This window comes from Cydia strobilella, chromosome 6, assembly GCF_947568885.1.
Source record: "Cydia strobilella chromosome 6, ilCydStro3.1, whole genome shotgun sequence".
Taxonomy (NCBI): domain Eukaryota; kingdom Metazoa; phylum Arthropoda; class Insecta; order Lepidoptera; family Tortricidae; genus Cydia; species Cydia strobilella.
This window is the reverse complement of record NC_086046.1, coordinates 9,163,455-9,190,324: the sequence shown is the minus strand read 5'-3', so window position 1 is coordinate 9,190,324 and position 26,870 is coordinate 9,163,455. Positions and strand designations below refer to the sequence as shown.

Genomic DNA, 26,870 nt, shown 5'->3' with positions numbered 1-26,870 from the left:
TCGTGGTCTCGCAGAAGACTGGCTAAAGTTGACATCAACATCTTCTAGGCGCGCGAGTTTGTGAACTACCCGCACTTGGTCTTATTTTACGCGATTAAGTCCCGTCGTTGTGAATAATAATCTACCTATTTTAGTACTCAGTGTAACTATCAACTCTTCACTTCGATAAATTTATAGCTAAAATAAAACAGTTAATTGGCATAAATACTAAGGGGAAACTAATACTAATCGTATTGCCCACATTATACAAAATATAGACGTAGGTACTTTGATAAGCAAGAGGATTCACTTGGTTTCTATCAACTTTTCATTCTAGTGCACTTTACAGTTTTGATTGTTTCAGTTTTGTTAATTAATGGCAAGGGATTTTCAGGAAAAATGGGTAGCAATGGAGGCGAGCGTGGTTTGGCAAGTTTGTTGGCAGAACGGACGGCGGCGTGGCGTGAGCGTGACGAACGAAGTGTAGTGCGGCTGGCAAGCTCGTGGCAACGGCACTCACTTGATATCGGCCGTCGCGCGGCGTGCCCGCTCCGCCGTCCGTCCGTCGCCTCGCCAGCACTCGTACTCGTAGCGTAACGTGAATAATTTTGGACACGACACTGTCGCGCCAACAAAATTATGAAACGTTGTCATCTACCCAACTTTATCCCAGTGGCCTCGTTAACATTCGAAGCGGGATTTTCGAATAAACAAAGGGAAATTAACTTTTGCCGATGTTGATGTTAATGCCTATGTTTGTCTTGTGATCCCAGTGCGAAGACAGTTTGAGTGATGTTGAAGTAACATTGTGAAGAAACGAAACGTGCTACATTGTTTATTTAATAGGTAAGTGTAAAAAAATGTACTAGCTCAGTTACTGGTATATTTTCCTCTTATGAATTTTACATGAAACATTCCGTCCACGCAGTATACTCTACAAAGTAAAATAAGTGGGTAGAATTTTGTTGTTTTTGAAAATAATGCTTTTAATGATCATGATCATATCATTATTGGTTTAGTTCCGAGCCTGTAAATGAATAAGACAATCTGTAATTGTAATCAATGATAGTTATCATTATTCAAATTAAACGCAAACTATTCACAGTAGGTATTGAAAAAAACGGGAACCTCACTTTTGGTTATTCAGCGTGGCAATGCAGCTATTTGGGACGTTCGGGGCTTAATTGTTAGAATAGCATTTTTTTTTGTTTTGATTTTGGTTCTTATTTTTCATTTTTGACGAAGCGTGTTGTGGATACTATTTTTGTGTGTAGCAACTATGACGAAGCCTGCGCTGTGGATTGATATTGTGTTTAATTTGTATATAAAGGATTGTATCTTTTGGATTACTTTACATAATTAACTTAAATAGTTAAACTGACAAGGCGTTTCCACCTTTCTATGTATTTCGTTGGCTTTCTAAGGTTGGATAGACAGATCTCGGTTGTCATGGCGCAATCCACTTACCTACCTTTAATATTTTACTGGAGGTAGAACCTTTTCATGAACTTGTCTCGTCAGGGTGCACTCGCGTGGTTAACGCTACTTGACTAGGTTTTTGATAGAAATTGTGCCTGCTGACTTGATGAAATACGGAGCCGGGCCGGGTGCGGCGAGCGATGCGTTCAACTTTCAGATTATTTATGTGTAGGACAGGTATGTGCATATTTGATGAAATTTGTGTCACAAGTGATATTGCAGTTTGTCCTACCTATCCACTACAATAGTGCACTGGGGATTACTTGCCGAATAACATTTATAATCAATCTAAACACGTTATATGTATTGTTACACAGAAACAGAAACGTAAAAAAACGAAATGAAAATAAAAACGAATGTCAAAGTAAACAAATTACTTATACTACCCTATATACCACTTTTGTATCAAATTAAATTTATGAAATAATAAAACAAAATAAACTTCAAGTTTTATTTAAGTACAACGGTAAATTGCTTTGTCGTTGAGCAGAATAAAGCTATAAATCGCAAAGTGCGACGCTACGCGCAGGGTACCTTACTTGCCGTAAGTAGGTACGTGGTAGGTACTCAGTTAAAGTGTGGTTTCTTAGAAAAGACGTACGCCAGCTATTTAAGCTGCATAAAGCTAGTATGTTTCATTTATGAAAACAATTTTTTCAAATAACCGTGCCGAAATCTAAGCAGTTTTTTGTGTTTAGATGAATTTACTTTTTTTACGTGATTAAAAATTTGAATCTAAAATGTGTGGCACTTCAATAAGATAATTAATTCTAGGATTAAGGATTCCCAGTTAAGTTATAGAGATACGCGATCGGTACAAATAAATAGTACATTATTGCAGAGGCCGGGAAAGGGCAATTCGCGCAGCGGCGTCCGACAAAGAAGACAAATCCATGAATTGCTATTCCGGCCGAGGCTTATATAGTTCCTTTCTCCAAACATGCGTGGAAATAGGGTAAAATACTTAATCATTATTTAAGCATCAAGCATAACTCCAATCGAACCTTCACATCAAAAATGTCAAAAACAATCACGTACTCAACATAACTTTTAACAGATCACAATCCTGTTCAAAATGTCAATTTTATTAAAATATCGTATTCATTTGTAAAACATTAACGAGAATACCAAGCGTCGTTGAAAAACTTGTTGTATTATTTGAGACTAGCGACCCGCCCCGGCTTCGCACGGGTTACACGTTAAACCTTAACAAATTATACACCTAAACCTTCAATTTCAATTTCTTTATTGTTTTATTATTAGACATCTAAACACTTCTCACAGCTCTTAACGAAAAGGAATCTTGAAGAAAGGAAATTTACGGATATAAAAACCAACCTCGTACACCTAGGTTGGGTCATTTTATTCACATCACTTGAGAGCAACGAAAACGGGTCCATTGTTTTGTAATTTTCATAAAAGGTGACTCCTTTTTTCATTACTATTGAGTAAGATAAGTTTGCTCGGGAGTAAGGCAACAATTTAATATATCAGTTAAAAAAAGAAGAAGAACTGCCCGCGCAGCATGGTTTCCCCTATCACTAAGTTCGTCACTTTCGCACTCACATACTTGTTAGAACGTGACAGGCATGGTGATAAGCGTACCGTGCTACGACTCCTGTTTAACATCAGGCGGGCCGTATGCTTGTTTGCCACCGCCGTCTTTAAGTTGTCATATAATTGCAGCTACCTAATAAAATTAGAAAAATTGAATGAGTATACTTCTACTTCTTCAGAAGTTAGAATACTAACACTGCTAGTCGACATTAGTCAAGTTTTAGTCAAATGTTAGCGTTCCTTCTCAGTACCTGTATAACAAAATTCCTGAAAACAATATATCTTATATGATAAATACCTAACCAACCATTATTTTTACTACAACTGACGTTCCGTTAACAGTATTTATATATTCATACTTTGTCAAATTGATTGCTTGGTCTCAAATATATTTTCATATTTATATGCAAAAACTACTCTTGATCATTGACTCCCACTTTCATAGCAACGGTCAAAGGCCAGCACTCACTTGATGAACGATCACTCGAGAATAGTTCGAGAGTTCGGCAGATAAATGTTTTGACCTCGTCCCATCCCGTAAAACCCTATTAGAGAAGTGTGCACATTTATCTATCGCAACGATTTCTGCTAGGGTAAACCTTTTCTTACTACAGCCACATTATTTAATCAAGTGAAATTATCACATTAAATAGATTCATTTCTTAGCGCCACTGGCCCCATCCCACTAGCCCGGGGTTAACCGATTAAACCGTTAACCCAGTGTCAAATTGTACTGGTAACCATGGTAATTCTAGGTTTAACCGGTTAACCCCGGGTTATTGAATGGTGCAAGTGGCCTTTAGCTACTTAAAAGTTTATATTATTATACTGGTAGGCAAGGTACGCTTAGGCATTAGCATGACTCAATAACCTATGTACAATTTAAGATTTTCCGTTCAGTGAACTATTATAAAGTTATACATTAGTAGAAACTAGAAAAGATCTCAATAGAAAATACCACAATTCGGTGAGGGTATATTTCGCCTTTATGTATATGCCACCATGTTAAGACCAACGCACGATGTTTTGGACGAGAGGCATGTGAGTTGGATTTCCACAAATTTTCTGTGAATTTTCGCAATTTTTCTAATAAATTAACCCCACAGGATGTTACAAGCAGACGGATAGAATGTAATTACAAAAGTTCCCTGTAATTTAATTAAGCCAACGCCGCAACCTCTTCAAAACATATAATAATGCGTGGCTTCATCAAATAAAACTTGGTATGAATCGGTCTGAAACGTCAAGCATTTTCACACACGCGTTAACCGGGTCATTATTAATACATCTCAATTCAGAGTTGATTCAAATTAGAAGATTAAAACCAATTGTTCCACTAGCAGCTGATCTTTTATGTCTCTAGGAGATAAACAAGCGACTTAATTAAAGCAAATTTATTGCCGACAGCATCCCCGAGATTGCCTTGCATGCGTCAGTTAACGCGCAAAAAAGAACTCGAGACTGGCTTGATGTAACCAGTGTTTGGCTACACTATTCACTGATAATTAAAATTCCCGTACTAATATACCATACTTATTTTGATCTCTTTGTTAATTGAATTAAAAAGAAGGAGGCCATGAATTTGTAAGAATTTTTTTACACAAGTGCACACAAAAAGAAGTGTAATGTTTAGCGATTTCTCAAAGATCTACACATTAGGACCTGATGGATTTCTGGAGCAATCGAGGGACCCTTCAAATATATACTTATTTATAGAAATAAGTATACAGGATGTCCCTAGCCATTGGACACAGCCAAAATGTACTTATGCATTAGGGTATTTAGAACCAGTATACAAAGTATCATAACAACCGGTGTAGCGGTTACGAAGAAATTAACAAATTACGATTTCTTACTTTGAAGCAGCCTGTATGTGTTATTAGCGCCTGAGGTAATAAATATTAAATAGTATGAAACCTTCTTCCACCTTTTTGATTTTTTATTTATTTATGACACTAATAAAATTGTGATCTTTGACAAATGTCATCGTTGCCGCACATTTTTTAACAAATTGTCAAAAGCGCTGCCAATGATTAATACAGTGTGTGTCTTATTGTTGTCGATTATTGGAAATAACTTTTGTTTGAAAATTTATTTTTTTATCTTTTGTTCTAGTTAAAAAAATATTAACGTTAGAGCATTCCTGAGAAGTAACCCTACGTGGGATTTCAGGGTTTGTCCAATGGCTAAGGACATCCTGTATAGTGATTTGGGTACTTTTTACTAAAGGAAATCTTACATTCACGAAAAGCGGACGAAGTGAAGCTTCTGCTGAAGTGGACCTGCTGATGAAGACCATAAAATTATGGCATTTGACGATTTTTTTTGTTAAAATTTATTTTTTATTTTGAACACGTACATGTGTTGATTAACAGTTTTCAAATAATAAGCATACCTACCTAACTATGCTGTCAATCTTTTAGAAGGTGCCTTATTTAGCCTTAGATAGTAGTACTGATTACGCATATCTAATTGATACTTTCGGTCAGAAAGCTGTATATTGAGTCCTTAATATAAATATTAAAAACGGTAATTTAGGTAAATCCCAAACAAACTTTTAAACTGTGTTTCATCTGTATCAAATCCTAAAATTAAACAAATAAACAATAAGATAATAATTTGAAGTTATCGATTAAGCAACCTACAAAACCTGTTGATTGAACATGTAGGTAGGTACATGTACATGTACTCATATTCATTAAAGTAGGTAAACACAAAGCGTAATATAAATTGATTCCGACGCGATGGATACGATCGGAATTACGTACAGTATTTCAAAAGCTCGAGTACCTAGTAATCCGATTACCAATCACGCTTTTTCAATAATATGTCTGCGTTTCCGGCACCTGGCGTAGCGAGTACCTACTTTCCGAATTCGCTTACGCGTGACTGGGCCCGGGCCGTTATGAAAAAGGAATTGAACGGTAATAGCGATGCTTAAGCTTCGAATGGGGAAAATAATTCTTTGGAAATGCATACAAGTGTGTAGCGAGCTTACTTGATTACAATATCTTAGTTAGGTATTGAATATTACTCGGTGCGGATTTATGCTTATTTTAAACATAAACTGCTTACATCATATGTAATTAATGTAATTATTAATCTAGCACTAATTATTCAATTTATTTACTTAAAATTAATTTCACACGCAATTAAGGTAGGTATGATATGACAGGATATGATAAATCAAATATATTTACGTGAATATTTCCGGAAATCGCGAGAATGGCCTGTTATAAATATACTTTATTATGTCTGAGTTTCACGTTAGATTAAGATTTTGCCTAAAATTAGGCGTTCTAATTAGGAAGAAATACATTATACCGAAATATTGAAAATGTATTAATAAATATAGGTAGTTTCATGATTTTGTAAATAAATAAGGAATTTTCATCGGTACATATAAAAACTTGATAATCATTTACTTACTTTACTTGTCTAATGTGTCAAATTAGACAAGTAAGTATCGTGTCTTTATCAAAGCATTAGCTTATTGCTAAAACGTGTTGAGGTCACACGCGCACAGCAACTTGTCATGTAATGTAATGACAGCGAGATTTCGAAATTAGTCTTATTTTTTGTAGCAATAGCATGTTCAATTCATGAGCCAGCTGTAAGATTGAACAAAAAGTTTCTTCAAGGTATTTAGCTTACTTATCGAACGTGCAAATACATCACATTGACGCATGTGTTCAATAGTTATCTACCTTTTTAGGGTTCCGTACCCAAAGGGTAAAAACGGGACCCTATTACTAAGACTCCATTGTCCGTCTATCCGTCTGCCCGTCTGTCTGTCTCTCACCAGGCTGTATCTCATGAACTGTGATAGACAGTTGAAATTTTCACAGATGATGTATTTCTGTTGCCGCTATAAAGTACAAATACTAAAAAGTACGGAAGCCTCGGTGAGCGAGTCCGACTCGTACTTGTCCGGTTTTTTACTATTAGTACTCTATGTAGCGTGTATGTAATCAATTTACCTTAACTCTCTTGGTGAAACCGGAAAATATTTTGTAATTACAATTCAATACGTACCTGTTAGTGCACTGCCTTATGGGAATATAGTTCAGATCCGGAAACCGCTACCAAATTTTGTGTAAGTATATCAAATAAATAATAATTTCGTGTCCAATCCCGATACGACATACTGGTTTATCTTCTATGGATAATGTAATAGGTGGTTCGTTAAACTTGGATATCACTAGCGGCTTGATGTGTCTCATGTGTCCAATCTCCCATAAACAGCTCTATTGTGTTTTTATTTTTGTCCTGCTTGAAGACCGACCTTCTCTACCATAAAGTATGATATTACCGAAGTAAAAGTTCAATTAAGACTGCACTAGAAATGTGCTTTTAACTCTACCTTTTATCAAGATTTATAAAAGATTGCAGATATCGGATTAATAAAGACTAATTGCTCACTACACACTACTACTACTACTACTACCACTACTACATATAAAAGTGCGTAAGAATTACTCATTGAATTTGATATTAAACTGATAGCAAATAATTAAATTAGTTCCTTGTCATATTTTATTTATTTATTTATATAAACTTTTTTGCACAAATATAGAAAAATGTACAAATGGCGGACTTAATGCCAAAAGGCATTCTCTACCAGTCAACCATTGGGTCAAACCAAACAGCAAGATCTTTAGACCGATAATACGGTAATAATTTGCTAGCTTGCTTAAACATTTAATGATCTTCTGGCAACTACATAACATAATAACATATCACTGGGTAGTACCCAGCGATATGTTCGTCTCGTTCGCTCATCTCGCTCGTCTCGCCTCGGTCGTCACGGTACACTTCTGTATTTTCTGACAACAATAAGTATAAAATGCAAAATAAAACTATATGCTAGCCTTGTTCATAACTATTCCAAATTCAAATCGATAGCGTAAGTAGTTCTCGAGATATCGATTGGCGATGTGACAGACGGACGGACGGACATAGTCGCGGCATAAGGGGTCCTTTTCACCGTTTTGGGACGGGACCCTAAAAATACATGCAGTGTCGCGTGACATCACATTTTACTCCGTGCTCTGCAAGTAGATGCTCTTACTTCCGCTCGCGAAAATACTTACAAATGCAAGCCATTTCTTCAATTCTAAAAATCTACTTCACAAGTTTCAACTGCGCAAGAGAACCAAAAAGCACGAGTGTCTATTTATTTGTGAGGTCCTAGGTGCTGCAATTAATGAATCTGGTGACTGACTGCGCAAAAGTCATTAATCGATACTGTCCCCTCGGCGACGATCTCGACAAACTTTACAATGTTAGCAATACAGCCTATGCCTATAAGAATACCAACCCCGGTATTGCGAAACAAATTAACTGTTCTACTGAAAACAGCGATGTATTAAATTTTCGGCGTTTTCGGATGTGGTACCGTGGTAAAAATAATATTTACCTGTCAAAGTATGGCCAGAACATAATTACACGGTACAGTAGGGTGGTCCAATTTTTTTATTTTATTTTTAGTCCAAAATGAATAAAAATATATATATTTTTTTAAGAACGATCAAACATTAATAAGAGGTCACTCAAAATATAACAATTCTGCAATACTAAAATGTATGAAATGAATTTGAGCAAAGAAGATATCTTACCTGAACGCGTTTTAATGATTTTTCAACACACTTGCTCAAAACGACGTTTTTATTCCACCGATTTTTGGCTCATAATCCTAGATATTAAACACGCGTGCTCTTTCAGTGTATTATTCCACTCGTGCTTTTTCATTATATTATCCGACTGAGTTAAAAAGCTAACTGATTGCTAATAATATGCATGGAAAGGGAGCCTTCTTTAATTGGTCGGACTGGCGGGCACGGGCGCGCCCGACCGCCTGCGCAGTGCGCGGCCGGCAGTACGAGTATGACAGATAAAACACACTATACTAACTGTTTTAACTATTAAAATTTGATTAATATGAAAGTTTCTTTTTTTTCTCGCAAGTGTGTTGAAAAACGTCGTATGAAACGCGTGTGCATTGGTCATTACGTCATTACACACATCGGCTTTCTTATTGCGCGCTCGCTTACAGCTCGCGCGCACAATATCGCCTCGTGTGTAATGACCAACTTAGCACACTTGTATCATAATGTACTATTACATCACACTTGCTCTAAAAAGATCGTATTTTACGCAGGTAAAGACAAAGGCATAATATGGGAATTAAGAATTGTAAAAAAAGCGCTTTTTTTATTATATCGTTTCATACGTACCAAGTAGATATATATTTGAGTTTTACTTTTAAAATACTGACGTTTATAATTTATTTTTATTGTTTATGTGAATAGTACATTATGATACAAGTGTGCTAAGTTGGTTATTACACACGAGGCGATATTGTGCGCGCGAGCTGTAAGCGAGCGCGCAATAAGAAAGCCGATGTGTGTAATGACCAATGCACACGCGTTTCATACGACGTTTTTCAACACACTTGCGAGAAAAGAAAAAGATACTCATATTAATCAAATTTTAATAGTTAAAACAGTTAGTATTGTGTGTTGCATCTGACATACTGCCGGCCGCCCCTCGCCCCGGCCGCGGTCGGCGCGGCGGGCGGGCTGGCCGGGCTGCGCACCGCGCAGGCGGTCGGGCGCGCCGGTGCCCGCCAGTCTGACCAATTAAAGAAGGCTCCCTTTCCATGCATATTATTAGTAATCAGTTACCTTCTTAACTCAGTCGGATAATATAATGAAAAAGCACGAGTGGAATAATACACTGAAAGAGCACGCGTGTTTAATATCTAGGATTATGAGCCAAAAATCGGTGGAATAAAAACGTCGTTTTGAGCAAGTGTGTTGAAATAAATATTTAACTTGACTAAAGAGCAATGTTAAGCGACCATTTATTTCGTATGGCTTTTTGTGTAACTCTACTTCAGAGATTTACAGTTTTACCAGTAAATATGTAATAGTAATAAGCGAATGAGCCAAAATTTGGCACATATATCCCTAACCCTTAAATGCATGATTTTTTCTTTTTGCCCGAAATTAATATATAGGTATGTGTCACGTAATTGTTTACTGATTCTGGGAAAAATTATAAATAAAATTAAAACGTCGATACCATCAGAAATTTACACTACTTGGGATATAATGAGCAATAATTGTGTTACCTATAAGTGGAAACTGTTCTGGCTGTTGTGTCAACTCAATTTGTTAAACTACCTATATATGTGTGATTATATGCTGTTTGTTTCCCTTTGCAATAAATAAATAAATAAATAAATTGTAATAAAGTTTTTAAATATAAAATAATTGCAAACCCCGAAAAAAACCGCCTAATTCACATACTAAAAATCATCAACTTACGGCATTTTAATTTTTTTTCTCCATTTTGTCTTAAAACAAATGTAATTTTTTTAAACTAAAATACTGCGCAAATTTAAATAAAAAATCGGAAAATGTATTAATTTACTATCAAAATAATTATACAGGAGCTAATCGATTTTATCTAATTATGCATAAAGTTATATGCTTTTTATTGTGTAGGCTGCATCCCTATGCATTTAAGGGTTAAATTAGTACTTCAGAATTATTGGAACAAAGGTAGCCTTGTGGATTTAAAATATATTTTTTATTCCATACAAACGTGGACCGCCCTACAGTCAGCATTAAAAGTAGCGGATCAGACTACGCGTTAAAATTATCTACGATTCTCTAATATTTTAACAAAAAGGATATTAGAATCTAAAAACACTAACTCTTCTAGGTTCCATAATTATTACCTACTAGCGACCTGCCCCGGCTTCGTAGGGGTAGTTCAACGAATTTACACAAAACCTTTACAAATTATTCATATAAACCCTCCTGTAGGCCGAGCACATGATTGACGCGACAGTATCTCGCCGCGAGATAGACTACCCGTCTTTTACTAACTGTATGAATTAAAGGGGGACGGGTATTCTATGTCGCGGCGAGATACTCTCGCGCCAATCATGTGCTAGCCCGGCTGTTGAATCACTCTATCTATAAAAAAAACCGGCCAAACAGTGCGAGTCAGACTCGCGTTCCAAGGGTTCCGTACATTACACAATTTTTAACAATGCATTCGTTTATGTGAAACGTGAGTGTATACCAACTAACAAGCGAGATTTGTCAAATTTGTATGCAATTGACATTTCATTTCGAATAAAACGTCATCTCGACTGATATTAGAATAGAGGTCAAATCATATTTATTTGTTTTTCAGAGAAGTTCGAAATTTGAATAAAATAATATTATCGAAATCGATGTTATTATTTAGCAATAATAACATTTTCACAGATAAAAAATTTGCTGTAACAAAACAGTTTATCTTAATGTTGGCCATTATGTACGGATTTTGAAGGCATCATAGAGGGTTTATGATATGTGTGTAGATAAAGTTTTAAAAGGGCCCATCGTTTGAACCGTAAAGTGAAAAGACAATGACCAGTCGTAAGGGTTTTTATGCCGGGTCTTTGTGAACTGCTTTTATCGTTCATCTCTGTAAATTTTTCTTGGTTCCGTTTAGCAATACGTCCCGACCCTTGAAAATGTTTTTTCACCGAAATAAATCAGTATTATCTTATGTTTTCTGTTTCTATTCTATGTGTAAGAAATAATTTTCAAAAGGGTATATAGCTATAATAAAAACTATATTATCTTAACGTTAACGTTACCGTTTCCTCGGTAAGCTAAACGAGGCCGAGTTTCAGTTGGCTACTAAATAAATCACAAGGATTGTCGTAAAGTTTTTACGAAAGTTTTTCAAGGCTAGTGCCATCTAACCAGACAAAACTGGGTTTTGTCAAGCCTCTACGAGTAGAAGTCTGCTAAATGCTACATGGGTAAGAATTTACATAGGATGAAAGTTAAAAAAGTGTTTCTGCAAAACAAAGGGTAGGTTAACGCTTTAAATGGTTACAACCATTACAACTCATTACAAGTCGAACTCGCGCGCCGAGGTCCAAAATATTTTTTTATTATACCACGTCGCTGGCAATCAAGCATACGGCCCGCCTGATGGTAAGCAGTTACCGTAGCCTATGGACGCCTGCAACACCGGAGATATTACACGCGCGTTGCCGACCCTTATTAGGTAACTACTTAAAAGTACCGAACACTCCTCTAACAAAAAGATATACGGTACTGGGGGACATACTTAACCTTACCGTTGAAAAACTTTTGTCCTCATACATCGATATAGGTCGTGGTTAGTTTCAACTGCAAATAAGTTTATAATCATACAATAAAAAATAAATGTTTTAACACAAATTTACAAATTTCGGACTTTTTTATTGTCCTACATGGCATTGCTTACCTATTGCCATATTTTTAACCGACTTCAAGATTTCAATTTTTTTTTCTTGGTGGACTTGAGGGCAAAAAGGAGGAGGTTATCAATTCGGGTTTTTTTTTTTTTTTTTTTTTTTTTAATGTTTGTTACTCCATAACTCCGTCATTTCTGAACCGATTTTGAAAATAATTTTTTTGATTGTAAGTATATACATACAGATTGGTCCCGTTTTGTCAAAACGCAGTTCTGATGATGGGATCCATGAGGAATCGAGGGAACTCCTCAAATGTTAAAGGCTTACATATAGTGATTTTAGTATTTTCATCAACAAATCAAGCACTTACATTTAAAAAAGTGACATTTGATGAAGTGGAACTGCTGATGATGATGATATAATTCGTAATGAAACATTTGATAGAATTGTATAATAACAGAAAGATGAATATGTAGAATTATATTAGAGTTAGTGTATAATCACATGAAATTATTACTAACAACACTATTAGCACGTAAGGTTTATCTGTAAGTGCTGATATGTATAATAATAAACAAATAATAATAATAATAGACAATGTCTTTCAGATCTATCTCTGAATCAGAAACCTATAAATACCTTGGTATGTCACAGTCGTTGGGTATTGAGGGCGAGGGTATTAGACGGTCGGTGAAGGAGCGCTTTTTCAGTCGGCTCACAAAAGTCCTTAACAGTCTTTTGTCAGGAGGCAATAAAGTGCGCGCCTTCAACGCCTGGGTAATGCCCATACTCATATACTCCTTTGGCATACTAAGGTGGACTCAGATCGAGCTGGACGCCCTGGATCGGAGGGTCCGTCTACTACTCACCACACACCGTATGCTACACCCACGCTCGTCAGTTATGAGATTGTACATCTCACGGAAGTGTGGAGGTCGAGGCTTCCTTAACGCCAAAGATCTCCACAACCGCGAGGTGTGCAATCTCAGGAATTATTTCCTTAACAACGAGTGTGGGATGCATCGTGATGTGGTGGCAGTGGACAGGAACTTCACGCCGCTCTCCTTGGCAAACGAGAACTGGCACAAACCTGTGGTACAAAGTGCTGTGGGCCGCAAGGCGGTATGGGAGAGTAAGGTGCTACATGGGCGGTTCTACAAGGCCCTCACGGGACCCGATGTAGACCTGCTCGCGTCGGTGAACTGGTTACGATTCGGGGACCTCTTCGGAGAAACCGAGGGTTTTGCCTGTGCAATTGCGGACGAAGTTATGATGACGAACAACTATCGGAAATATATCCTGAGGGACGGTACGGTCGACATTTGTCGGGCATGCCGCCGTCCCGGAGAGTCACTCAGGCATATCATTTCCGGTTGTTCTCATCTTGCTAACGGCGAGTACTTGCACAGACATAATCTCGTAGCCAGGATTATTCACCAGCAGCTTGCTCTTCTATACGGCCTTGTGGACTGCGAAGTACCGTACTACAAGTATTTACCTGTGCCAGTTCTCGAGAATGGTCGTGCCACGCTCTATTGGGATCGATCTATCATCACTGACAGGACTATTGTAGCCACCTGACATTGTGATAATAGATCGATCGCAGCGCCGGGCCGTGCTCGTCGACATCACCATCCCCCATGATGAGAATCTCGTGAAAGCCGAGAAGGACAAGTCCAGTAAGTACCTAGACTTGGCTCACGAGATAACCGCCATGTGGGATGTTGATTCGACGATCATTGTCCCGATAGTCGTTTCAGCGAACGGTCTCATAGCGAAGAGTCTCGACCAACACCTTGAGAGACTCTCGCTAGGTGGTTGGATCAAGGGTCAGATGCAGAAGGCGGTGATCTTGGACACGGCGCGGATAGTCCGCCGGTTCCTCTCTCTGCGGCCCTGACCACCGGCAGCTTGGGCCCTGCCCCGCTGCTGGCGGCACCCTAGGTTAGGTTTTTTATAATTTGTTTATATGTATTTTGTATTGTTTTGTGTTTTTATATTTTACTTTTATATGCATATTATAAAAAACCTAACATAAGAAAAAGAATAAATAAAGAGAATAATAATAATAATAAACATAGTTCACGTTTGGCGATTTGTTCTCTTCCTTATGGACCCAGGCCCAAACTTGGACCCGGACTCGGACCCGGACCCGGGTCTGGACATGGACCCCAACTCGGATCCGGACCCGGACCAAAATTAGTCAAAAGATGGATTAGGATAATTACGCAAAATATGCTGTCTATTTCATTTCATTGTCTGGAATCTAAGAGTGCACCATCAACAATAAGTAAACTTTCAGCGGCATCCCCCATTGAAGTCGGTTTTTTTTTTCTTAAAAATTATATGAATCTAGTTCAATGGGTCCCATAAAAGTTTTGATTCCCTTGCAAACATTAACGGAGCATACGCGACCTTATCTTTAGTTTGCGTTGACATAGAAGTTTGATTTTTTCATTGGGCCAAAGAGTAGCAGACCTGAGTATTTGATATTGATTTCAATTTGATATCTCCACGCGTTCCTGAGAAAAAGGGTCTTGACAAACGGACGGACAGACAGACAACAAAGTGATCCTATAAGGATTCCGTTTTTGCCGAATGAGGTACGGAATTCTCTAAAAACTCACTCCACAGCAAAGTTATTAGTAGTTGTTTTGTGTACGAGTATCACTGGATGCAGAGGTGTGCAGGTATGCAGCAGATAACTTTTCTAACTTTTCCGTAATAAAACCTAAATCCGTACAATTTCTAGTTGTATTGTAAAAGCAATCGTATGAGTTATTTATGAGAATGGTAATATGTATACAGGATTTTATTTGCTATTGCACCGAACGACAAGCCTTGCATTCGATGAATAAAATATACTAGACATTGTGCACGTAAGTCTCAGTATAATCCTCGCCCATATTTACTTGTATAGCGTATACGTATACGTACGTTCTTAGAAGTTCTAAATAGATTTGTAGTATTTTAGAGTGACTGTAAACTGGCAATCTCTTGTCTAGCCTCCATACAAAGGTAGTATAGAATTTAAACTGGGAACACCAAAATATTCCGAAATACAGTTTTCCGATTTTTATAACCACGATTTTCATAATTCCAATTTTTATAAGTCCGAAATATCAAAATAACGATTTTTAAAAACACGATGGAATAAAATCACGAATTTGCTATTTTCGAAAACTTAAAATCCGATTGTCATTTGACCGAAAGCTTAAAGTTCCGATTAAGTATACACTTTTCCGAAAATATTTTATTCCGAATTCTTAAATTCCGAAAAATCATTGTCCGATCGGAAATAAAATAATTTGGTATTGAGAAATTCGGCCTTTTGTAAGGTCGGAAAAATTAAATTCGTAATATTCAAATAAAGACTCACGTTTTAGTAATTCGGTATTCAGAAATTCGGTTTTTTTTAACGTCGGAAAAATTAAATCCGTGATATTCAAATGAAGACTCTGGTTTTAGTAATTATTACGGGTGCCTGTCGTGCCGCATCATGTTAAATTCGGCATAAAATATTTTTAACATAAAAATTCGGCATAAATAAATTAGGCAGAACTGCGACCCTGCCAACCCGAACTGTTGCCAGAAGTGGGTTAGGTTAGGTTAGAACTGCGGCCCTCAAGAAAACGAAGTTTAACAATATATTCGGAATATCATCATTCGGAAATTTAAAAATTGGGATATTTAAAATAGGAATCACGTCAATTCAGAGTAAGGGAAGTCACTGTCGGAATTGTTATAATCGGAATTATGTGGTTCGAAATTAAAAATTTCGAAATAATGGCCATTCGGAATTCGTGATTTCAAAAATCGTAATTGTTAAATTCGGTGTTTGTCACCATCGGAATAGTTATAATCGGAATTATGTAGTTCGGAATTTACAAAATTCGCTGTTTGGGTTTTCGAAAGTATAAATATTCGTGATTTTCATGATTCGTAATTACGACAGTCGGAATTTTGACGGGTCGAGCATTTAAAAATCGGAATGATAAAATTCGACATTCTAAAATTCGAAATAAAAAATTTCGGAATTATGTAGTGTACCCCGTTGTGTAATCCCGAATACTTATAGACCAAGTATTATAAATAAATAAACTAAAAAATTCTTACTCAAATATTGTTGTAGTTGGCATCTACTAAAATTATTTATGTATTTAAGCACACAATATTTTCTATCGAGCATCACTGATATGATATGTTCATGTAAATTGTACATTGTAATTGTATTCGTGTTCTGAATTGGCGGTAATTAGTCTGATACATGACGAACACATCCATTAACAGTAACTGCCTACTGCCAGGCAAAAAAAAAGCAAAAAGTTATACCATCATATATTCTCAAAATTTGTAAAACAAGATCCAACACAATGTAATATAAATATTTAGAAAATAACCTTTTATTTAAATATTCGTTTAAAAGCATAATTAACTAAAACTACAAATAAAATACAGAAAAAAAAACAATCCGGAAAAGTAAAGATTTTTACATTTATGCCCTTTAGCTTACCGCCGTGGATATACTTACCTATTATAGTGCGACATAAAATAGTAGAAATAAATAAAATGAAACTTAAAAAAATCCATACTAAATTGTTGCCATGTTGAGGCATTTTACGTCAAAAATGTGACAGTTACGTAGTAGGAAGTGGCGCCCTCAATAATTTTCTACAATATCTTGTCGGACTATACGTGCGCCCTGCGTTGAACATTAAGGCTAGGTTCACACGTCATAAATTTTTCCTGTGTACCGTATACGTAATTTTATCAAATACCGTAGTGACAGCAAAATTTTTAAGAAAACTTTCAAAGTCGTTCACACGGCGTCTATGCGGGAAAGCCGTCCAGCCGTGTGAACGATTTTGAACGTTTCTATTTCCGATTTGTAGCTCTCGCACATAAGACATTTACTTCTATACGCGTGCTTTACTTTTATTTTAAGGTGCAGTGAGTTCAGCTAGCAGGGTTTTTAGAAAGTCGTAGCGCTTTTTAGATCCTAATATGGTTGCCAAAAAAGTATGAATAGCAGTTCTTTCTAGAAGTGTGAAGTTATTCATGGAATTACGCTTAATACTTAATAAAAAAATGTCGAACGTAGATCTAAAACGTGCCATTAAAAATTTGTACCTACCGTAAAATCAGGTAACTATAGTCCTTATGCGATAAAATTTCAGGTTTGATATATTATTTAGGTATTATATTAAATTAAAACTTCTACTCATCCACGCAAATGGGTTTAATTTAACCCTTAAATGCATAGTGATGGATGCAGCCTACACAATAAAAAGCATATAATTTTATGCATAATTAGATAAAATAGATTAGTTCCTGTATAATTATTTTGATAGTAAATTAATACATTTTCCGATTTTTTATTCAAATTTGCGCAGTATTTTAGTTAAAAAAAAATACATTTGTTTTAAGACAAAATGGCGGAAAATCTGTAAAATGCCGTAAGTTGATGATTTTTAGTATGTGAATTAGGCAGTTTTTTTCGGGGTTTGCAATTATTTTATATTTATAGTTGGTCAAACCAATTTGTCAGTCAGTAACAACCAGGAAAATTATACTCATCCCTTTCTTTTGGGTGCTAGTACTAGTGTAAGACAAAGATAGTATGATTCTCTCTGTCTATGTTTGAAATGAGACAGTCCTTTGACAAACTATAAAAACTTTATTACAATTATATCCCAAGTAGTCTAAATTTCTGATGGTAGTAAAATTTTTCATATATCTTTTACCAATAATTGTATATTTATGAAATAAAACTATGAAAACGAATTATATCGCGTATATTGAATTTCTAATACATCCCGACGTTTAGAACCCTTTACAGCGTTCGTGGTCAACGGGTGACTGAGGAAAAACTACAAAGTGCAAAAATACCCACATACTAAAAATAATGAACCATCAGACTATAAACTTTAAGGCTGGTTGTACATGCAAAATCCGTTCATAAGGCTAGTTATACAATACAACTATTTTCAAGTTCAAGTAAAGATATACGCGATAAAAACTACGCCGGCGCCAGCCCTACACCCCGGACACGAGAAGATTTAAATAAATAGGCTATTTGACTAATTTTTGAAAATGGTTTTAATGGATTGTTTATGACTTAATAATTACACTACATTGATATTTCCGTGAAATTTACTGTATTAAATATAAAAAAACAATGTTAAAGTTTATTTATTTTGAACGCGCCTTAAACGCTGTTTTTGCAAAGGGGCTAATCACGTGACACGTGTGACGTCACACGCGAGTAGACTCAGTCAATGACCTTAGTAAATCTTATGGTTTATGTGCATTGAATTGATTATTTCACTGTGAAATGGTATATAAATGGTGTATAGTGCCGCAATGTTCAAGTACGACTATAAAAAATCCAGACAAATTGTTTGTTTCCGTTCCAACGAATCCCAAAAAAAGAAAAATGTGGTGTGGAAAAAACTAGCGCGAAGAGACCCAAAGAGCATTTTAGCGCATACAAATGTTTTTATGTGTGAAGACCACTTCGATGTAAGTAATATTTAACTGTAAATAAATATGGTAGTTAAAGCAGCGGATTTTGTTGTATTTAACGAAACAAGATCTAGGTATTTAATGTATTACTACATAACCTCATAACATAGCTCTTTCAGCATTAGTAGGTAGTTAGTAGCATACTTTTTCTTTCAAACTAAAGTGCAGTATGGAGATACTATTCTCGTCATCGTATTCTATATATATATCGTCGTCGTATTCGTATCATCGAAATCGAAATGTTCGTAAATAAACAATTTCTACGTATACTCACACAGCTGTTTTTACATTTCTAAGTTCCGCAGCATAGTAATCCGGATTATCTTTAAAGAAAAGTGCAACCATTAATGCGTCTAAGTCTGGTAGGTTGCCGCTATCAGCTTTCACATATTTCGGCTCCATTTTGAGATTCTTATGAATATTGTGCTACTAGATATACGGATAAATCGGAATATATCAGAAAACTGTGGAACAATAACTAAAATTAACTAAATACAAATAAAACAGTTAAAACACTCAAGGCAATCAAGAATGTTTACCCGCGTGTGACGTCATCCGAGCGTTGACCAATCACAGAGCGTTCACGTCCCTGATGAAATTTCAAAAAATATTCAATTTTCTTTCGTTTATTTTCCAAAAACTAAACATAATTTACATTCAAATATAGTGAAATATACTTTATTAGTTTATTATCTTTCAGGATGACAGCAATTCGTTATATATTTTTAATGTTGTCAAATACCCTATTGTAGGAGGGTATCCTAATATGGAACCGGCAACAAACTCGGCGGGACACATCTTTTCAAAACATATTATACTCAGGATGTCCAACATCATCCAACACTAAGGTATCACAGTTCCATATCCGTTCCGTTCCGTCCGATCCGTTTTCATAATTTTATTTCATGAGTAACTATCGCGGTAACCGAAGACAATATTAATTGTATATTTAATTAATTATGAATTACCCTATGTAACTTCTAACACTGAAAATCTGTAAAAATCGATGTTTTAATTTTATTTATTATTTTTCCCAGAATCAGTAAACAATTACGTGACACATATATTAATTTCGGGCAAAAAGAAAAAATCATGCATTTAAGGGTTAACTAAGGCCCACTTGCACCATCCCACTAACCCGGAGAAAAGCAGTTAAACCGTTAACCCAGTGTCAAATTGTACTGGTAACTCTAGGTTTAACGACCCCGGGTTAATGGAATGGTGCAAGTGGCGCTAAGTGATGCACACACACATGGCCGACTAGCCAAACCAATAATCGAATCAGCGTTAGGATGGCGAGTATGGCGACTAGTCGTTTTGATCCTTGCGTTGCGCTATTTGTCATATTAACTATAAGATGTTCCCTGCTAGTTCAAAGACCTAATGATTGATCGTGTGGAGTCCCAATTCAACTTTTTTCAGTGATCTGGACCCGATCAGCAGTACACCTTGTTTGGGGACCAGAGGTTAGTTTCCCCTACGTAGTGGTAAGTCAAGAGCATTTTTCCAGCGGACATGGGCTCTACTAAAAATGTGCTCCGCCATTACACATAACATTAATAATTCCCGTGCGGATTTCATTCTCAATTCGTTTTCGCAGGGAACATCAACACAATTTATCTCTATAGCCCTTTGAGCATAGACTTCATTTGAAACCCATGCTTTGTGAGGTCCCAGCATCTTCATTAAAGACACCTCAAATAATAAAAATAAATATAATTATTACCCTGTAATATTAGATTGTAATTGTAACCAACTACAAAATATTATACGGACCGCGACGACATACATGAATTCAATATCATAATATGAACAATAGGTATTACCTATTATGTATCCATTTGAGTAAAATGGGTATAAAACATACGATGGGTATATCTTGTATATCTATTTATCTGTAACAAATAATAGGCCGAGTAATTGGCCTTTTACGCCGTCATCGACTATTCGACTAATCGCCGACTACAAATCTGGTCGGATACTCATAGTCAGGTTTCCCGACTACACAGTCGGCAACTAGTCGGTACATCCCTACAATATACCAACCTTATAGTGGGAATGGTTGTATATACGGACGGGGTGTTTTTTCAACCCTTAGCCAAATTTTGCGAGGTATATTTGCTCAGTACTTATGACCTAAATAATCACCTCGAAAAATATGGCGACGGGTTGAAAAAACAGCCCCGCGTGTACAGTCAACAATACCATGCGCTTAGCACCTTTGCATACAAACTTCTATGCAGGGGGGTACCTTTTATCTGCAGCTGACTGTACAAGATGACCCTAAAATACGTTAACAAATATTTTTCTTACTTACACGTATTTTACAAGATGTCATTAAAAAATTAAAACTACAATCATTTTAATAAAAAATAGTAATTGTGTGGTTGTATGAAACCACGATGCAAGTGAAACTTTTTTTCGGATTGTAGGCATTTAACTGAAGATTTTCGGAAAATTATTCGATTTAGGGCATTAAAATCACATTTTTCATCTTAACTTAATACATAATCCTCTTTAATTATCTTACAAAAGCCCGCCCATCGCCAATGTAATTTAGCTACTCAACACGGAATGGGGCTGTAATTATGCCAAGTTGATGTTGCATGCCTTGATTTCAGGAAAGCGTTTGACCAGGTTCACAACGATATCCTTTTAGAGAAGCTGTCCGAGATAGGTTTTGACCCAACACTCCTTGGTCAGGGCCGCAGAGAGAGGAACCGGCGGACTATCCGCGCCGTGTCCAAGATCACCGCCTACTGCATCTGACCCTTGATCCAGCCACCTAGCGATAGTCCCTCAAGGTGTTGGTCGAGATTCGACTCTTCGCTATGAGACCGTTCGCTGAAACGACTATCGGGACAATGATCGTCGAATCAACATTCCACATGGCGGTTATCTCGTGAGCCAAGTCTAGGTACTTACTGGAATTGTCCTTCTCGGCTTTCACGAGATTCTCATCATGCGGGATGACATGTTTATTATTAATATTATTATTTATAATCGAACCTAGATATAAAAAATGTAATGACTTAGGCTAGTCCTGTAACGTTGCATTTTGTTTTAAATAAATAAATTGAATTGAATTGAAATTATCATACGCGAGTCAAGGACTAAATAAACCGGTATGAGTAACCTCTCCACTTACGCATAGGTTGTACAGGATCTCACGGTCACGTTACACTGGGGTTTTTGAGATGTCTACACGCTTGCGACTCTTGAGAGTAGCCAACCGTTGGGAATCGTTTGACGGAATCGTGACGACCATGACGTTCGAAAACAAAAAGTCGTATGTGACTGTAAACTTCCTATTATGATATGACTATTTGCCATTCACCGTAGAATTTGATAGATAGAAAGAGTTTGACGTATTAAAACTTACCGTATTTAAGTACTAAGTAACTAGAAACAAAGGAGAATTTTACTGATGATGTAGTTCTGAAATGCGACATCCTAAAAATTGAGGCGATAGAATAAAAGATTCACTTTAAAAACGTACCTATTCCTATCTTCAAAATATTCTCCTGTAGCTTTGATACACAAACGGAAAACTGTTAAAATTATCAACAATATGCCATAGTGAAATATTTTGCCAACGTTGTTTTTGGGCCACTCTGTACTGTCACACTTTCAGTGGTGTACAACTTTGACCCGTGGTATCGCTAACGTCTCAAAATTAAAAGTTTCCAAGCTTTGACATCTTTGCCATGGAAGGTTGCTAACGAAGGCTGTAACCCGAATAATTGTAAAGAAGATGACAAAGTTTAGGATTAAATTACTTACTGGTTAAAAGTAGCTTATAGGAAATTCAATAGATTTTGAGCATAAGAAGTAAAATGTTTAGGGGTAATGGCGTGAAAGAGTATGAAAATAGATTTAAGTAACAACAAGATTTAAACAACAACACAAAGTATGATTTTGTAAAATAAATTCTGCATACATATTTTGGAATTATTCATTTCATTAAACATTTTAACTAAAAGATTCAAAAAAATAAATATAATTACAGATTCAGTAAAAATTAAATGTAATGTAAAAGCAAAATAATTTTAATATTTTTCATTTGGAACTCCTCGTCAAGCAATAAATCGTCTAAAAGCCGAAAGAAATGCTGAGGTCTGTAACACTAAAATCAATTCTACGTGAACTGCCTTCGTTGTCATTCATGTAAAAATAGCTATATAACATTTATAGGTTTTGTATCCACGTCCCCTCCTGTCCCTGACCGTGTACGGACCACCGTAATCCAACGTCATAAACACAAAGGGAAGCGCAGGTGTAACTCGCGTCGGCGGCAAGTTGCCCATAATGGGAAACTGTGACTTTGGTTTGGCTCTGAAGCAGGTTACGCATTTATCTACTATTTTATTTGCAATACTTACCGTTTATCGGCCAAAATCGTTCACAAGAACGACTTCCTGACGAAGTCCTGTAACGGAGGCAATTTACGGGAGTTTTTTTTCTCCCACTTGGTGTGAAATTTTCTGTCGAGTTTGGAACAGGAAAAATCCCAGTCGTTGGTATGGACCTTTACTGATTTAAGTATGCGCAAATGCTTGGAAATGTTATTATTTAAGGATCTAAGGGCAGGTAAGGTGTCAATATTAAACAGAGCCCTCAAATAATAATATAATTCGTATATTGTGCTTAGCTTATTGCGTGTGCATTTGTTTAATAAAATTTTGACTGTTTATTTATTTTTCAAACGTATAACAACAACTATTTAGCAGGAAATAACAGTATTGCGTGCTCAATTCAATAAATTCTTATGTTTACTTCGTGACTTCATTTGGAAATGAATCGTTAGACCTATAAATAAAATACCTGAAATACACTCTAATAAATATCAACGTAATCACGATAATGTATCGACGAGTTGTCATGAAAGGAAAACAAATTTATCATGGCTAATAGTAGCGTTGAAAAAACCGGAAAAATCAAGGGAAAATTTCTAAACGGCTCGTTTTTTTTTAAGTTTCTTTCGAAAAAAACAATGCAAATTTCAGTACCTCCGAAAAAAGAATAAAGCTGAAAAAAACAAGTTTTTTTTCAAAACCTGTATTTTTTAATATACTTAATTAGGAATTTAAACAGGTAGGTTAAGGTTGCCGTGCATGTCTAATGTGTTTGTTTATGGCATTGACACTCTCATCACTCATCAGTGACGTATTTAATTTTTCTGAATAGAACTGGAAAAAAACCGAAAAGAACGAAATTTTGTAAAATTCCCGAAAAAAACATTGATTTTTTCCGGAATTTTCATCTCTAGCTAATGGCCACGTCAAATTAAGCCGAAAATGGGCAATCTGCGGAAATAATTTGTGTAGTTTTGAAAATTGGTATAGTTATACCTTGTGGTGTCCAGATGAACATACTAAAAGTCCTCCGGGGTGGGGGTTGTGCTGAGGGTGTAAGGGGGGGGGGGGGGGGGGGGGTTGAAGGTACTTTTTAGAGTAGGAAGGAAATTGAATAGGCTTTTACATATGCAATAGAAATAGTTGTTAGAAGTCCGGCCATAAGTACCTACGAGGTTTCCATTTTCCAGTATCGGAGATAAAATGTCTTCATACGGTGTTATTAGTGAATCCTAATAAATGTAATCGTCAGTATAAAAAAAAGTCGTCGTGTTCCGGTATTTCTAATGTCAAATGAAATTTAAACTTTTGTAAACATTTAAATTTGATAATCTAGTACCTAATTGATAAAAAGTCATAAAGTCATAAGGTAAGTCATATTTTTAGTAAGTAGATAAAGACGAGTAGGTAGAATTTATAGAGCAAGAACTGCAGACAATTTTAATTCTGCTCTATTCAATCCCGCGCCATAAATATTATCTTATATATATAGTGTTGCGCTACCACATATTTCGTCCCTAATATATGACTAAGAAAACATCTATAAATAAAAAACATCTATAAAGCACAAACGACAATATTTGTCCTATTTATACGTACACGGGAAAAGAGTGAGTCATATAATATATTTACCGTAGTATCAAAAGAAGCACTGCTATAAGTATCACCGCTACGCATTCCCCGTAGTTTTAGTTTGCCTTGGGATCGAAGGGACACTGAGAAGATAATAAGTGTGGTTTTTTTAATAAGCTAGATAATAATAATAATATAATCAGTCATTATTCAAAATAGAATTATTCATATTATTACTCTGGCGATTTTTATTTAAATACGTTTTGACCAAATAAAAACAAATATAAAATTGAATTTAATAATGAATCCACTCATCGAATGGGCATCACTATTAACAATACTTTCAATTTCGCTGCCAGGAGAATGAGACAAAAATACAGGGGAATAAAATAAACTAAGTACAAGGAAATGGACGTAAATGAAAAAAAAATGTCCAGGTGAATAGAAAATTGTATGTTTTTTGTTCATTATGATTAGTGCATTTCTTTACAAAAAATGCAGAATCAGAATCAGAATCAGAATGCTTTATTTGTAAAACATAGGTATACATGGGTCTTAGGTGTAGGTATACATTGAGCACTATGTTTTGCCGGTTGGCATACAAATGTCAAAGAGAGCGAGAATCTAATTAATATTGAAATGCGCAAAATGTTATCTTATAAAATAAATAAATTACAATTAAAATTTGCAATAAATTACATTTAAAATTAAAATACAATTTTATTAATATACAGTTCGAACACAATTAAAATATATCATCAGTCATGGTTATAAATGTTTTAATTAATGTTTATGTCATATGTCGTAGTCATCTAGGTATTCTTTTATGGAGTAATATGCTTTATTTACTAGGAATGCAACATTTCTTATATTATTTCTTCTTAGAATCATGAACTCTTTTCCTCCCAAATGAGAAAAAAATGCCCATAAAAATCCCATACATTTTCTGAATATCCCAGTAATGCAACAAATAATAGGAAAATGTTTATTCACGTACCTATTATCGTTTACTCAATTATTGAACATTTAACGAATGCCAAACGTTATTAGGTAAGTATTAGATTATATGCAGTATTTAGTGCTCCGAATCTAAAGTGTTACCCCTTGTCCCCGTCTTATTATATTTGACATTACTGTTGTTACCGAGCAAAATGTATTTTAACTTCATTTTAAATATAGGTATCAATATCAACTCTCAATTCCGTTTGAAGGAAATTAAATAAATTGTGTCTCAAGTTACCAAGATTTACATGGCAGTGTAAAATTGAAACATTTAATTTAGATACATTTAATTAAAATATATTAGGCGCCACGCCAGTTATAATTGATTTGGAGACCGAGCAACATTGTTGAATAATAAATACAAACGATGTTGTCAGTTATTTACCTAAACTTTTTTGTTTGACAGGTTTTGAAGCTTTAAATACCAACGTCTGTAAAGATACAATTTAATTAACAGCTTATGGTATATACCTGATTATATCATGTTAACCTGGCTCACTCCGCGATTTCGTCGCATCGCTACAAGTACATGCGGCCCACACCAATTTTGGTGTATAGCAGTAGTAGTTGCCGCGCAGCGCTACGGAACGGACGCCTGCTCGCGCTTGCGCTTACATCTCTCGTAATAGACGCGTTTTGTTAGAGAGTGAACCTTCTGTACCTAGTACTATTATTTATTCTGTGCCTTTAGAGACGCTTAGTGAAACATGAATTAAAGGGTTACAGTGGAATTAAAAGTCCCTACTCCATAATTTAAGTAAATCAGAGCCGCTTTAAATATTCCATAAATGCATCTTTGGTGCGGATCGTGTTTGCATTGAGATTTAGGCAAAATGGCTATCAAACACGGTTCTGAACTTAAAAAAGTGATTCTGATCCTACCCAAAGAATGCTAAATAAGTTTTCTGTGACCCAGGTAAACTTAAGTTTACTTAACCTAATAGCATTAGGTACGCGTAACATTGTCAAATTGGATATTATGTTGGCGACAAAAAACATAATGCAGTGGTTGTATAGTTTTATAGTAATTGTCCCATTCTGTACAGTCGGTAGGCAAAGTAAAAATATTTTATCTATTTATCGTTGATCATTTGGCTATACACCTTCTGTTCTTAGACAAAGGAGACAATGCCTAGGTTATTGTTTAG

General features: G+C 35.8%; 1 protein-coding gene across 1 annotated transcript in view; it reads left to right on the top strand.

The window, feature by feature from the left end:
- The first annotated feature begins 355 nt into the window (after nt 1–355).
- LOC134742398 (G-protein coupled receptor dmsr-1-like) overlaps nt 356–26,870 on the top strand; it is a 66,459-nt gene continuing 39,944 nt past the window's right edge. Inside the window, exon 1 of the mRNA XM_063675525.1 lies at nt 356–825. The gene's annotated coding sequence lies outside the window, so the exon portion shown is untranslated. The remainder of the gene's footprint in view (nt 826–26,870) is intronic.